The 12176-nt window shown below is 37.1% G+C and overlaps 1 protein-coding gene across 5 annotated transcripts in view; it reads left to right on the top strand.

Moving 5' to 3' along the window:
- The window catches only part of JMJD1C (jumonji domain containing 1C), a 307703-nt gene that overhangs the window by 176330 nt on the left and 119197 nt on the right, over window positions 1-12176 (top strand). The gene's annotated exons all lie outside the window — the stretch shown is intronic.

Below are 12176 nucleotides of genomic sequence, written 5' to 3'. Positions count from 1 at the left end.
AATGCAGATTGGTGCAGCCACTGTAGAAACCACTGTGGAGGTTTCTTGAAAAACTACAAATGCAGTTGCATTATGACCCCAAGATTTCACTTTTGGGTATATATCTGAAGAAACATGAAAAACTAAATCGAAAGAATATATGCACTGCTATGTTTATTGCAGCATTATTTACAATAGTCGAGATATAGAAGCAGTCCAAGTGCCCAACAATAGGATAAAAATGTGTGGTACGTATACAAAATGGAATACTATTTGGCCATAAAAAAGAATACCTTTCTGCAACAGCATGGATGGACCTAGGGAGTGTCAAAGAAAGACAAATACCATATGATTTTACTTATATGTGGAATCTAATGAACAAAATAAAATAGAAATAGACTAATAGATACAGAGAACAAGACTGACAGTTGTCAGAAGGGAAGGGGGTTGTGGAGCTAAGTGGAAAAGGTGAAGGAATTAAGTAGTACAAATTGGTAGTTACAGAAGAATCACAGGTGTAGATTACAGTATAGGGAATATAGTTAATAATATGATAAATATTTATGGGGTCAGGTGGGTACTTGAAGCAGCAGGGGGCCACTCTGTAAAAGACCTGATTTTCTAACCACTTTGCTGCACATCTGAAACTAATACAGAATAATATTGAATGTAAACTGTGATTTAAAATTTTTTTAAATGTTCTTGTTCATATTACTAAAAAGAGGTTCGGTTACCATGACTATTAGCTCCCTTACCAAAGATCAGCTTCAGCAAAGTTGTAGGGTAAAACTAAAGTTTCAGAATATATAGGGAGAAACGTATTAAGATGGTGAAATGGGACTGTTTTAAACTGGTATTCAGGATGGGAGATTTGTTTGGGGGCTGGAGGCAGCCTGCTTTGGCTATAGGAGGAAAAAATAGAAAAATAATTATTGAAGTTCTGCTCTTGCTTCTCCTTTGAAGCACAGTTGCTTAACCTCTTTATACCTACAGTGTCTCAGAACTCTGCTCCATGTATTCTCAGGAAGACAAATTTGGATGGTGCCCTTTGCTTTGTAGGGGATGAGAAGTGTGGACTATTGCCTCCCATCTCATACCTACAAGATTCCCAGTACTGATATATTATACTCTAAGGAGAATCTTTATTTCATAATATTTACCATCTCAACAAAGAGTGAAGCTCCGTTCTCAAGCAGTTGTTTTTTCTTAAGAAAAGAAGACAGACTATTTTTAATGCTGCCTGGAACTCTCCATCTTAGATGTTTCCTTCATATCCTGAGCTCACTGGGGCTGACAGAATGTGGCCTGGCATTCTCCCATATACATTGCTTAAGTGATTTTTTCTATAAGAAAATGACCATATAGGCCAAAATAATAAGAGATACTAAAGAAAAGATAAATAATGTATTATGTTGCAGTTCCCATTCGTAGTAGAAATGCAAAAATACACAGATGAAGAATGTAAAATTATCCTAATACATATGCTAAAAAGTTAGAAGAAAGATATTTTATGAAACAAGAAAATATTGAAGAAAAAAATAATTCAATGTAAAAATATAGTTGCTGACATAATACAAAAATAAAACTAGCATGAATCTATCTGAAAAACAAAATAGTTAATTGGAAGGTGAGAATGAGATATTCTCACAAAGAGGGAAAGGATAAAAGAAAACTTGAGAGATGTTGATGACAAAAATAAAGATACTAACATTCAGATGATAGGAATCTCAGAAGAGGAAAATAAGAAAGTGCAGGAGAAAATATTTGAAGGAATAAGGAATGGTATAAGGTGTGTACTAGACTTATTGGTAGGATCACTTTGTAAGTTATATAAATGTTGTACTCCTGAAACTAATGTAATATTGAATATCAAATGTAACTGAAAACAAATTATTGAATTTACTGTCTCATAAATAAAGGAAATAAAAACTTTCCAGAGTTGCAAAAGACAGAAGTCACAAAGAAATTAAGAAGAATTAGATTGTCATCAATTTTTTTCAACAGCAACTCTGAATGCAAGCAGAAAATGCATTAGTATTTTTAAATGTTTGAAGGGAAAGAACCGGAATTTTAAAAGCAATTATTTTTCTTTGTTGATTTTAGAGAGAGGGGAAGGGAGAAGGAGAGACAGAAACATCAATGAGAGAGACCATCTATTGGTCGCCTCCTGCGTGCCCCTCATTGGGGATTGGGCCTACAACCTGGGCATATGCCCTGACCAGGACTTGAACCAGTGACCTCTTGGTGCATGGGTTGGTGCTCAACCACTGAGCGACATCAGCCGGGCTTGAATTTTTTTACTCAACCAAACTGTCATTCAAATAAAGACATAATAAAAAAAAAATGTTATGATGCATATTTCTCTCAGAAGGTCTGATACATAAACACATTAGAAATAGCTTTAGATGAAGTGTTATAATGAGCAATTTTTTTAAAATGTTGATAGTGATATATGAAATATCTTGGTAAAGTTTTAAAACAATAAAGTAAAACTTCTGGTTTTGTTCAGTGGTTAGAGCATGGGCCCTTGGACCGAAGGGTCTCAAGTTTGTTTCTGGTCTAGGTCACATACCTTGGTTGCAGTTCAGTCCCCGGTCCTGGTTGGGGTCATGTGGGAGGCAACCAATCGATGTATCTCTCTCATGTCAATTGTTTCTCTTTCTCTCTCTCCCCTCCCTCCTTCCTTCCCACTCTGAAAACAAAAAAACAAACTTCTGCTAAATTTCCTACTTAAACATTTCTATTTCTTACAACTTTAAAAATGTGTATCTCAACAAAGTTTTTCAGTTTAGTCCTTGTAGGTAGATTTTTTTTTTAATCCTCACCCGAGGACATTTTTTTGCATTTACTTTCAGATAGAGCAGGAGGGAGAGAGGGAGGAAGAGAGAGACAGAAATATCGACATGAGAGAGAGACATCCAGTGGCTGCCACCCACATGGCCCCAACCAGGGCTGGGGACAAACTGCAACCGAGGTACATGCCCTTAGCAGGAACCAAACCCGGACTCTCTGGTCTGTGGGCTGATGCTCTAAATGCTAAGACAAACTGGCCAGGGTTATTTAGATTTCTTTATAGAAATAAAACAAGCCCTGGCCAGGTTGGCTCAGCGGTTAGAGCGTCGGCCTGCGGTCCGCAGAGACCCGGGTTCGGTTCCCGCTAAGGGCACGTACTTCGGTTGCAGTTTGTCCCCGGCCCTGGTTGGTCGTGCGGGTGGCAGCCACTCGATGTGTCCCTTCACATCGATGTTTCTCTCTCTCTCTCCCTTCCTCTCTCTCCCTCCCACTCTATCTGTACAAAAAATGGAAAAATGTCCTCGGGTGAGGATAAAAAAAAAAAAAAAAAAGAAATAAAACAAAAGAGAAAAGAATTTTTAGCTCAGATTAGATTAATTCTATTCACATTTCTTAGGGTTTTGACATTACCTGGTACACAGGTAGTTTTAATATTTAGATTTCCTGAAATAAAAAACTGGGAGCGCGGAAATATTCTTTATTATGAGCAGTTTTGTTTGCTTTTTGTTAAAGAATTAAACTTAATTGGCTTTTAATAGAAAAATGGCTTAGTAGTTAAGATTTTCTCAAAATAAGAAGGAAAATTTTATGTAATAAAAGTATACAGTAAATAAGGAGAATAACAATGTTACTCTGTGTTCTCACCATGCAGTTTTGTTGTCTTAATGTTTTGTTGTAGTTATTTCTGGTCTTTTATGTTTGAAATAAAAGTACTCCCCATTTACTTCTTTCTAATCCTAGGTAATCATTATCTAAATTTGTTGTTTCTCACTGTATGTGCTTCTGTGATTGTTTGTACAGGCATTCATTAACAATATATGGTATTATTTTGCATGTTTTAAACTTGACATACTGTATATACCATTCTGTAGTTTGCTTTTTTTCATCTAGCAATGTTTTTGTGATTTAGTAGTTCTAGTTCTTTGTTTAAAGTTACACATAGAATTCAATTATATGATTCTGTGAAATGTATTTATCCATACTCCTGTGAATAACTTTTAGATTATCTTTTCTCTTAGAAACAATTTTTAATGAACATTTTTGTACTTATTGCCATGTGTTACAGTGAAACCTTTTTGAAGAAATTTTTCTAGAAGTAAAATTGTTTAGTTTAGCAGGGGTGGGGAACCTTTTTTTCTGCCAACAGCCATTTGGACACTTATAACATAATTTGGGTTCCATGCAAAATTATCAACTTAAAAATTAGCCTTGTTTCCCTGACCAGTTTGGCTCAGCAGTTAGAGTGTCTGCCTGCAGACCAGAGAGGCCTGGGTTCAGTTTCTGCTAAGGGCATGTACCTCTCGGTTCTAGTTTGTCCCTGGCCCCGGTTGGGGTTGTATGGGTGGCAACCACTTGATGTGTCTCTCTCACATTGATGTTTCTCTCCCTCTTCCTCTCTCTCTCCTGCTGTCTATCTCAAGATAAATGCAAAAATGTCCTCCAGTGAGGATAAAAAAAAAACTAGCCTGCTATATTTGGTGAGGTGTGTGATGTTAGCTGGTATTGATTTCAGGGGCCTTATTTGGCAAGGGGGGGGGGAGATGTTCCCCACCCTTCGTTTAGGGTATATTTACTTTATTACACATTGCCAAATTGCTCTTCAGGAGCATTGTTTCCATATATTACCCATCGGCTTTTTTTGAGAGTTCCTTCCTGTTCTTTCACATTATCATCATTTAGTTCATAAATCTTTATTATTGTTACTAATCTCATAAAACAGTGTCTTAATGTTTTCATTTGTGCTTGTTTGATATTTAGTAAAATTGAGCTTCTTTTCGTACATTTAATGACCTTTTAGACCTCTTTTTTTTTTTTCAGTCACTTTTCAGTATAAATTTGTCCGTTGTTCAATAGGAAGATGTTACTTTTGAAAGACTGATTGGAAGGATTTTTAAATATATTTTAGATACTAATTCTTTTTTATTTTTTTTTATTTTTTTTATTTTTTTTGGTACGTGCCCCTAGCGGGAACCAAACCCAGGACTCTCTGGTCCGCAGGCCAATGCTCCAACCGCTGAGCCAAACCGGCCAGGGCTAGATACTAATTCTTTATTGGTCCTATATTACATACATAATATCCCAGTAGCTCATTTTTTACATTAGTAAATTTTAGTAAATAAAAGTTTTAGAGTTTAGAGTAGTCAGTTTATCAAGTCAATTTCGTGAGGTAAGGATTAAAATGTTTCCCTGTAGTTTATTGATTTTCTAAGCAACATTTATTAAATAATCCATCACTTTCCCACAGATATTCAGTGCAGCTTCTTTTAAATAACATATTTTCTTAATGAATAAGAGTCTTTGATCTCTCTAATCTGTTCCAGTTCTTCTTTTCATCAATAGAACACTATCTTAAATACTGTAGCTGTATTATAAGCCTTGTTATCTGACTGAGGCAAGTACCTCTGTTTTGTTGTCTAAGTTCTGCCATGATTATTCTTGGCAGTTTTCAAGTTTAGCTTGACACATAGAAGAAAGAATTTCCTTGAGATTTTTTTATTGGAATTTTATTAAATTTATATATTAATTCAGGGAAAATGTCTTATCATATTAAGTTCTTACCTCCATAAATGGTATATGTCTTCGTTTATATAGGCTCTTATATTATGCCTTTATATAAGATTTTATAGTGGATTTTTTCCTCCATGAAGGCCTTGCAACTTTTTTGTTTATTAATTCCTGTGATCAGAAATACAGCACATGCATCACAGCCCCGGCCACTGTGGCCGCATTTATCACCTTAGGGTAACGACCAAAGATTGATCCTACCATGCACTTAATTGTGTAACTTTTTTTTTCTTTATTATCTTTATTGTTGAATGTATTACAGATGTTACTCATTTTTCCCCCATTGACCCACTCCTGCCTCCCTCCTGCTTTTTCCCCACACTGTTGTCTGTGTCCACTGGTTATGCATATAAGTTCTTTGGTTTATTTCTTCCCACCCCCCAAACCCTTTCTCTTTGAGGTTTGTCAGTCTAGCAACCAATTTGTTCTTCTTAATCCCTTCACCTTTTTCACCCATTCCCCCAACCCCACTCCCATCTGGCAACCAACAAAATGTTCTCTCTATCTACAAGAATGTTTCTGTTCTGCCTGTTCATTTTGTTTGTAGATTCCATTGTCGATAGATATGTATTCATTGCCATTTTGTTTGTTCATATATTTTATCGTTCTCTTCCAAAAGACCCTTCATCATTTCATATAATAACGGTTTGGTGGTGATGAACTCCTTTAACTTTTTCTTGTCTGGGAAACACTTTATATGGCCATCGATTCTAAGTGACAGCTTTGCAGGATAGAGTAATTTTGGTTGTAGGTTCTTGCTTTTCATCACTCTGAATATTTCTTGCCACTCCCTTCTGGTCTGCAAAGTTTCTTTTGAGAAATCAGCTGACAGCCTAATGGGAACTCCCTTGTAGATAACCAGCTGCCTTTCTCTTGCTGCTTTTAAGATTCTCTCTTTGTCTTGAACCTTTGGCATTTTGATGATGATGTGTCTTGGTGTGGACCTCTTGGGGTTCATCTTGTTTGGGACTCTCTGTGCTTCCTGGACTTGTATGTCTGTTTCCTTCACCAAGTTAGGGAAGTTTTCTGACATTATTGTTTCAAATAGGTTTTCCATTTCTTGTTCTCACTCTTCTTCTGGCACCCCCAAGATGCAAATGTTGGCACACTTGAAGTTGTCCCAGAGGCTCCTTACACTATCCTTATTTTTTGGATTTTTTTTTTCTTTTTGCTGTTCTGATTGGGTGTTTTTGCTTCCTTGTATAACAAATTGAAGGTTTGCTTCTTGGTTTTACCTTCTCTACTATTGAATCTGTGTAAATTATTCTTTATTTCAGTTAGTGCCTCCTTCATTTCTGACTGGTCCTTTTTTATGCTCTTGAGGCCCTCACTAAGTTCACTGAGCATCCTTATAAGCAGTATTTTGAACTCAGCATCTGTTAGGTTGCTTATCTCCATTTCACTTAGTTCTTTTCTTGGGCTTTTGTTCTGTTCTTTCATTTGGGACCTGTTTCTTTGTCTCCTCCTTTTGGCTGCCTCCCTGTGTTTGTCTCTATGTATTATTTAACGAGAAGTATGGGGCTAGCTGAGACCAGATGCTGCTTATTTGAAAGAATTTAGGAAAACCTGAAGCAGGATCCAAGACAGGCCAATCCTATGGTAAAGCAACTGGCAACAGCTTGGGTGGGCCTGAGAGTTGGGTGGGGCGGGGCCTTAGGGAATCACCAGGGTGGGACAACTAGTATGAGCCAGGTTGCTGGAGTCCCAGATATGGCGGCTCTTTGCCGCCCCAGGGAAGGGCTCACCAAAGGAACAAAGGCCTCTGCCTTAGGGAATCACCAGGGTGGGACAACCAGTATGAGCCAGGTTGCTGGAGTCCCAGATATGGCGGCTCTTTGCCGCCCCAGGGAAGGGCTCACCAAAGGAACAAAGGCCTCTGACAGCAGTTTGTCCCGGAGAAAGCCCCCTCTCCAGCCCTCGCTTCAATGCCAAACAGCTCAGTTCTTCCCTGTATGTCTCTGGTGCCCCTCAAGCTACCTCCCCTCCAAGCTTAGAGGGAGAGAGTCCGATAAGTCCTTGCGTGGGCCCTTTAGGGAGCTGCCTGGGGCTCCAGCCACCTCAGCCTCCCTGAGCCTCAGTTCCTGCTTGTTTTTACAGCCAGAAGTTATGGGGATTCTCTTCCTGGCACTGGAACCCTGAGCGGGGCACCTGGAGTGGGACAGGGACCCCTCACTCCTCAGGGAGGACCTTCCCAGCTGAGATATCCTCCTGATTCTTATCCGCCACACGTGGGTGTGGGACCAGCCCATTGCGCGTCCGCCCCTCCTACCAGTCTGGATGTGGCTGCTGCTTTAATTTCGTAGTTGTAGGACTTCCATTCAGCTTAATTTCAGGCGGTTTTGAATGATGGTTGTTCTGTAGTTTAGTTGTAACTTTGATGTGGTTGTGGGAGGACACGATACCCCGTTTACCTATGCTGCCATCTTGACCTGAAGTCGAGTATACTTTTTTATTTTATTTTTCAGTTACAATTGACAGTCAGTATTATTTTATATTAGTTTCAGATGTACAGCATAGTGGTTACAATTATATAATTTACAAAGTGATACTCTGAATAATTCTAGTACCCATGCGGCACCATGCATAGTTTATTACAATATTATTGATTATATTTCTTATGCTGTACATTAATTTCTGTGAATATTTTTTAACTACCAATTTGTACTTCTTTATCCCGTCACCTTTTTCACCCAGCCCATCCCTCCACCCCCTGTTCTGGTAATCCTCAGTTTGTTCGTTGTATCTCTGAGTCTGTTTTGTATGTTCATTTATTTTTTTCTTTAGATTTCACATATAAATGAAATCATGGTGTTTGTTTTTCTATGTCTGACTTATTTCACTTAGCATAATACCCTCAAGGATCCATTCATATTGTCACTAATGATAAGATTTTTTTTTATGGCCAAGTAATATTTCATTTTATATATGTACCACATCTTCTTTATCTACTCATCTGTGCATGGGCACTTGGATTGCTTCCATATCTTGGCTATTGTAAATAACACTGAAGTGAACATAGGAGCACTTATATCTTTTCAAATAAGTGTTTTGGATTTCCTTGGATTTATACCGGGAAGTGTTATTACTGGGTCATCAGTAGTTCTTTTTTTAATTTTTTGAGAAACCTCCATATTGTCTCCAAAGTGGCTGCACCGTTCTGCATTCCCACCAACAGTACACTAGCGTTCTCTTCTCTGCACACCCTCTTCAACACTTGTATATTGATTTATTGGTAATGGCCATTCTGACAGGTGTGAGATAATATCTTATTATAGTTTTAGTTTGTATTTCTCTGATAATTAGTGATGTTAGGCATCATTTCACATGGCTCTTTGCAGAATTGTCTGTTCAGGTACTCTTAGACCCATTTTTTAGTTGGGTTGGTTTTTGTTGTTGTTGTTGTTGTTGTTGAGTTGTATGAGTTCTTTATAAAATTTGGGTTAACCCCTTATTGGATATATCATTGACGAATATCTTCTCCCACTTAATAGGTTGTCTTTTTGTTTTGTTAATGGTGTTTTTTGCTGTGCAAAAACTTTTTAGTTTTATGTAGTCTCTCTTATGTTTATTTTTCTTTTGTTTTCCTACCTTGAGGAGATATAACAAAAAATAATGCTACAAGAGATATCTGAGATTTTCTTGTTTATTTTTTTCTAGAATTTTAATGGTTTTAAGTATTATAAAGTCTTCAATTTTCTTTGGATCTTCACAGGAACTAGTTTATTTTTTATTTTTTTTATTGCAGATGTCCTAAGTCTTTAATCCATTTTGGTGGCCTAGTTTCATTTTCTTGTATGTATCTCTCCAATTTTCCCAACACCATTTATTGAAGAGACTGTCTCTACCCCATTGCATATCTATTTTTATGTCAGTACCATGTCGTTTTGATTACTATGGCCTTGTAGTATAGTTTTATATCAGGTAGCATGATACCTCCATCTTTGTTCTTCTTTTTCAAGATTCTTGTGGCTCTTTTGTGCTGGCTATGAATTTTTGGATTATTTGTGCTAGTGATGTGAAAGTGCCATTGGTGTTTTGGTAGGGATTGTGTTGAATTTGTAGACAGCTTTGAGTTACAATGGACATTTTAATGATTTTAATTCTTCCTATCCATGAGCATGGTAAATAAATGTTTTCATTTATTTGTATATTTTAGATAGAGTGAGAGGGAGGGAGAGGGAGAAATATCTATGTGAGAGAGACACATGGATTAGTTGCCTCTCACATGAACCCAACCAGAACCAGGGATTGGACCTGCAATCCAGATATGTGCCCTTCACCAGAAATCAAACCTGCAATTCTTTGGTCCAAGGGCTGCCACTCTGGTGAGCCACATAGGCCAGGGCCTAGGGAGTTTGTTTTTTTTTAATGCAACTGTAAATGGAATTATTTGCCTAGTTTTCCTTTCTGATAGCTCATTATTGTTGTACAAAAATGCAACCAGTTTCTGAATATTTGTGTTGCACTTTACTGAATTTATTTATCAGTTGTAGTAGCGTTTTTTTGTAGTTTTTTTTTTTTTTTTTTGGGTGAAATTTTTAGGGTTCTCTTATGTATTATCATTGTCATCCTCAACTAATGATAGTTTATTTCTTCCTGTCCAATTTAATGCCTTAAATATTTTTTTCTTGTCTGATTGCTGTGGCTAGAACTTCCAATATGACATTGAATAAAAATGGTGAAAATGAACCTTTTTGTCTTGTTCCTGATCTTAATGGAAATACTGTCATTGTTTTTTCTGTTGAGTATGATGTTTATCTTTAGGTTTGTTATATATGGCCTTTATTATGTTAAGGTATGTTTCCATTATTCCCTCTGTGCTGAGACTTTATCATAAATGTGTGCTCACCCAGCTGGTGTGGCTCAGTGGTTGAATGTCGACCTATGTGCCAAGAGGTTGCTGGTTTGATTCCTGATCAGGTCACATGCCCAGGTTGTGGACCAAATCCCCAATGAGTGGAATGCAGGAGGCGGCCAGTGAGGTTTTCTCTCTCATCGCTGTTTCTGTCTGTCTCTCTCTGTCTCTAAAAAAAAAAAAAAAAAAAAAATGCAATAGGAAAATAAAAGTAAATAAATGAATGCTGGATTTTGTCAAGTGCTTTTTCTGCATCCACTGATGTGATCATATGATTATTATCCTTCATTTTGTTTATGTGGTGGATCAATGAATTAGAATGCAGCCAGACATCAAACAGAATGAAGTTGCCCAGCATATGTTGATAGGGAATGGATTGGTTTTCAGAATACAGTAAATTTTTATAAAAGTGCAGAACAAAGTACCTATAATTTCTTTTTTAAAAACTTGTTTTAGCCCAGCCGGTGTGACTCAGTGTTTGCGTGTTGACCCCATGCACCAGGATGTCACCAGTTTGGTTCCCAGTCAGGACACATGCCCATGTTTTGGGCCAGATCCCCAGAGGGGGGCCTGCAGGATGAAGCCAATCAGTGTTTCTCTCTCTCTCTCCCTCCCTCTCTCAAATCAATAAAGAACAAAATGTTTTTAATGTTTAAAAAAAATAAGAACTTGTTTTATACATAGTATGTATTATGTGTACATACAGGATGGGGCAAAAGTAGGTTTACAGTTGTATGTGAAATATTTTATTCTCGTTTTATTTATTTTTCTTTATTGATTTTAGAGAGAGAGAAAATGAGAGGGGGAGAGAGAGAGAAACATTGATGAAAGAGAACAGCTATTGGCCACCTCCTGCATGCCCCCCACTGGAGATTGGGCTCATAACCTTGGTACGTGTCCTGACTGAGAATCGAACCAGCGCTCTCTGAAAGAAAACTTAAGGATTTGTTCAAACTTATTGCCTCCAGGCTAAGGATATTGGATGTACTTACTGGAGTAAAAGGGTAACTGGTGTTTCCCTACATATATTTTAGTTTTGTGCCTCTTGTTTCTGAGAGATTTTGATTCTCAAGCATTTTTCTTATTGCCCTTTCTGTAGTAGATGCTTTAGTAGCTATTGAGGAAATGTGCTGAAGCCTTTAAGTTGAATATGCAATGTTTATTACATGGTTCTTTCTTAATGACTTTTTTCCTTAGGTCTCAACTTTCACCCTGAAAGCAATGTTATGCAGTTTAGATGATCTGCCTTTAACATTCAGAAAATAAAATATGTAGTTAGCAAAGATTTTTTTCATGTAAGAAAGGTGATTCTATAAAAGTACCCTTCCTGTGACAGAACATTTTCCTTGTTTTCAATTCTCCAAACTATACTATATTTCCTAAAGTAGCAAATGTGAAAGATGCACAATTTTTTTTATGTCTGGACAAATAAGTAGCCTCCTTTTAGAACAAATATCAGTAGTTTCATTATACTTTTTATGACTACACTGACATTATTCTAGAGAGTTATTTTGTGGTGCTGAAACCAACCGTATAAAATTATATATGCGATAGAGTCCCTGAGCATGGCCTTCTCCTTAGTACTGTAATTTACAGAGCTTTCTGACCAGACTTAATTAGCATAGTACCTTGGTATTTGGTTGGATGTTGTATTCACTGAAGTGTGATAACTGAGTAGTGGAGTAGACATTTGTTTAATGTGTTTATACTTCTCTGTTTCTTTAGAAAATACAGGTTATGTGCAATTCTAATTATTATATTGATT

This window comes from Molossus molossus, unplaced genomic scaffold (genome assembly GCF_014108415.1).
Source record: "Molossus molossus isolate mMolMol1 unplaced genomic scaffold, mMolMol1.p scaffold_m16_p_17, whole genome shotgun sequence".
Lineage (NCBI taxonomy): Eukaryota > Metazoa > Chordata > Mammalia > Chiroptera > Molossidae > Molossus > Molossus molossus.
Note: the sequence above shows the minus strand (reverse complement) of the source record. Positions and strands in the feature narration are given on the sequence as shown.